General features: G+C 29.6%; 1 long non-coding RNA gene across 1 annotated transcript in view; it reads left to right on the forward strand.

Annotated features, from left to right (window-relative positions):
• LOC105527391 overlaps window positions 1-2,576 on the forward strand; it is a 6,153-nt gene extending 3,577 nt beyond the window's left edge. Inside the window, exons 2-3 of the long non-coding RNA XR_001004223.1 lie at window positions 757-786; window positions 2,163-2,576. This is a non-coding gene — a long non-coding RNA (uncharacterized LOC105527391). The remainder of the gene's footprint in view (window positions 1-756; window positions 787-2,162) is intronic.
• The last annotated feature ends 1,722 nt before the right edge of the window (window positions 2,577-4,298 follow it).

Consider the following 4,298-nt stretch of genomic DNA (forward strand, 5'->3'; position numbering starts at 1 on the left):
TTAGCCAGGATGGTCTCGATCTCCTGACCTCGTGATCCGCCCGTCTCGGCCTCCCAAAGTGCTGGGATTACAGGCGTGAGCCACCGTGCCCGGCTTAATTTTCATTTTTTAATTTTGATATTGATTTATCAAATTTATTAGCATGTTAATGAACTAGTGTTTGGCTTCATTGATATTTCTATATACTTGCTTTCTAACTCGTTGATTTCTACCATATTTCTTTTAATTCTATTTGAGTTTAATTTTTCACGTTATCTTCTAGCCCCTTGAAATGAATGCTTAAAGACATGATATTCAGTCTTTCTTCTATAAAATATACAGGCAAAGTATGTATTAACTATATACATATATTTGTCCCTAAGTCATGTCTTACTTAATTCTTACAAGCTTGTATGTGCCACAATTTTATTTCCATTCCATTTAAAATAATTTCTCATTTCCACTGTGATATCATTAAAAAACCATGGGTTATTTAGATGTGTTTTGTTTCACTTGCTAACAGTTGGGGATTTTAAGTTAGAATTTCTTAACTGATTTTTCACTTCATACCACTGAGGCTAGAGAAAATGCTCTTTATGTTTCCCATCATTTGAAATGTGTTAAGGCTTTCTCTATTTTTCAATATGTGGTGAATGTCTATGATTACAATTTGTAATTTTAAAAGCAGGGATAATGTGCAGTCATTGAATGCAGAAGTCTATCCATGCTTATTATGTAAAGTTTGTTAAACAAGTTTTCAATCGTCTATATCCTTAGTTCCTCTATATTTTCACCAGTAACTAAAAGGTATGTTAAATATTTTCATATTATTATTGATTTATTTATTTCTTGTACACATTTTATCAACTTTGTAATTTATGCACTTTAAAGCTAAATTTTGATAGATATTTAGATACATTTAGGATTGTTATATCTTCCTGCAGAATCCATGCTTTATTTCATAAAGAAATGCCCTTTTTATGTCTTATAATGTGTATGATTTGAAATATTTGTCTGTTGCTAAAAGTAAATTAGTTTTCCTGATTTCATATAGTTGTCAATCTCGTTACTTTCAACTGTTCTGTCTGTGTATCTGTAATTTTTAAATAGTTGTTAATTATGCTATTTTTATTGTTTTAATCCAGAGTCTGATTGAGTTTTTCTAAACAGGAGAATATGCTCAATATCCATTTCATGTGATTAGTGATGGCTTTCAGTTTATACCTATAATTTAATATTTTTTCTTTCTATAATTCGTTTGTTTTTATAATTCTCCTTATTTCACTTCATTTGCTTACATCAGTATAATTTTATTGTTATATTTTGTTCTGTTTATCTGACAGTAGCATATTATTTAATATTCCTTGGCATATTAGAGTCGAATTTAAACTGCACAATATTAGAATTTGGATATTATAATGCTATGACCACGCTTATTCCCTTTTTATATTTTGTGCTATTGATGTCATATGTTCTAATTTCTCCTATTTTAAACCTCAGCATGTCATTAATTTATTATTTTAAACAGACAACATTCATTTTTTTTCTTTTTTTTCTTTTTCTGCAATACTGACTGGATCAATGTCAGAGATAATGTTCCTTCTGTGTAAAGACCTCCTTTTAGAAGCAGGTCTTTCTGTTGATAGTAAATTTTGATAATTCCATATTAATGATTATTTATTTTCGATATTTTGAAGATTTAATGTAATTGTTTTTTATACTTGTCATTGTAGCTCTGAGTTTTATTTATCTTCTGAGATAAACATATATGTTATTTATAACATATGTCTTTGAGAAAAAATATTCAAGGGTCAAATTGTTTTTAAAGAGAGTCATTAGTAAAATGTTAAACTGAAGACCAAGGCTTAATAGATTAAGAATAAATTTGAGGTGAAACAGAGTATACCTTACTGTATCTGATTAGCACCATAATTTGTTAAAATTAGGGCAGAAGAAATACCTCGAAGAGAGAAAACCTGAGAAAATGTTTACATGACTATGCTATGCAATATGTCAAACCTCATATTGAACTTAATGCTCTATATATTTTGATCACTCTTTCCAGAGTTTTCTCTTCTTAAAGTTCTTTCCTTCTGGCCTATCACTAATTATATGCAAAATATTCTAGTCCTAGTCGAAATTACTGGCTCAACTACACTGAGGAAAATAATATTTCCTTCTAGCATAGTGTCCAGAATGAATCTAAGTAGAAGAAGGGAAAAAGAGAAGAACACAAGAAGGGAGACAAGGAAAAATGTTGATGTCAAAGAACTAGAGGAACAACACTGGAGTTAAAAGAAACACCCAGAATTAGAATCAGAGCAATTTGATTGGATTTACAACAGCTGATTCTAGATATAAGAACTTTACCGAGCCATTTACATTTTTCGTGCTTAAATTTCATCACTTTAAAACAGAAAGAAAGAATTTACCTTATACACTTGTTGCTTAGATTATGAAAGTCATCTATACAAAATATACAATAAGGAAGAATATAAATGTAAGAATGTAGAGGGTCACAAACATAGTTTGAAATATTCAAACTTTTCATTTTGGAGTGAAAAAAAGAAAAATACTAACTGTAAATTTAAATTCATTACAATATCAAAGTCAAGCCTGCCTATCAAGTCATTTGACAGTTAAAAATGTTTTGTTTATTCCATAAACATTATGAAAAAAACTAGTTCATTGCCAAAGGGATATTACATAATCACAGTGAAATCTCTAAAAGTCCTGAAACAGAATTTGAGTTTCATTTGCATTTTATTTTTACATTCTTACTACTCTACTAACTACATGCTGCCTAAGTAAATATGCTCAAAGCTTTAAAAGTAGGCTGAATGAATCACTGGTGGAAAAATAATGACCAGGAGCCAACATCAAGCTGAAAAAACAAGAATCCATAGTCTTCACATGAGATGAAACTGTGTGGTAAGATGGATTTAATGGGTCTGGGCTAACGTGGTAAAAGTATAACGGATGTAGCTAAAACAAACAAGGTCCAACTCTAAACCAGCACAAGAAAAACAGAACAAGGGCATTTGATTTCATTAAAAAGAAATTACATTTTAAATCAAACTAAAAAAATGTAAGTCATTACAATATTGAGGTAGTTAGTGGAGTTGACTGTATAAGAAATTGGCTACTACTTTCAAAAGGCTTCATCATTTTAAAGCTATACTAATATTTGTCTTGGGAACGTTAAAATTATAAAGATATCAAAATTCAAAGAAAGTTCAATGCTTTTTGGGGGTCAGAAAGTCTGAAAATCAAAAATTCATGTACTTTCTTTTTTGTTCACGAGAAATGAAATGTGGTCTTTTATTTTTTCCCATCTAATATATCAATATAGCAACTTTTGTCAAACAAAGGAGATAAACATCTGGGTTGCTATGGGTAAATTTTTCTCTTTGTTTTTCTTCTTAACAGCAACCATGCTTTCCATTTGTCTGTAACACTAGAAATATTTCACTGTACTTTTCTACTCTATGCCTCAACTCTATATTCTGCTTCATTAGATTTTATAAATTGTCTCTAAATTTTATTTTGTGTTTATACTCTAAACAAATTTATACTTTAGGGTTTTTGCCTATGGAATCTAAATAGTTTATCATTTTCTGACTGTAATTCCTATAACGTATTTAAAAATTAAAATAAAAAACTAACTTTTTCATGTTGAATTATATTGGAACAATGTTTTATTTCTTATTTTTATATTTTTCTTTTAAATTTGTTCCCAATATCAACAAAAATATATTTTTAATATGCCTTTATCTCCACTCACATAACTCCTGGGAAAAGTTTTTGTATTTCTTGAGGATGAGGAACTAGTTTAAAAATCATATTTTATGTTCTTTACGATGCAAAGCACTCTATGCCAATCTCTTCATTTGCCTTGTGGCCAGGCTCAATATTTAAGATGGTTATTAGTAAGCTATCCAAAGACATGTAAAAACTGAAGCTCAGAGAGACTAGGTAATATTCTTAGCTATTAGCTTGGTGCAAAAGTAATTGCAGTTTTTGCCATTACTTTCAACTCCAAAAACCACAATTACTTTTGCACCAACCTGATACATAGCACAACCAGCTAGTTACTGAGTAATGGAATCAAAATTGGAACTCATTTATTAAGCCAAGGATTCTGTTTGTTCTAGTATATGAGGTTGCCTGTGGAAGAGTCAAAAAATTAAAGTTCCAACTGTAGTACTTTTGCAGTTTTTCTCTTTCATCATTTAAAGTTTTGCTATTGGTGTTTGTTTTCTATGTATTCCTTATTATTTAAATTTTCAGTAACATGACAAGTTATACAGTGAGTGAAC

Source organism: Colobus angolensis, unplaced genomic scaffold, assembly GCF_000951035.1.
Source record: "Colobus angolensis palliatus isolate OR3802 unplaced genomic scaffold, Cang.pa_1.0 Scaffold62, whole genome shotgun sequence".
Classification (NCBI taxonomy): Eukaryota; Metazoa; Chordata; class Mammalia; order Primates; family Cercopithecidae; genus Colobus; species Colobus angolensis.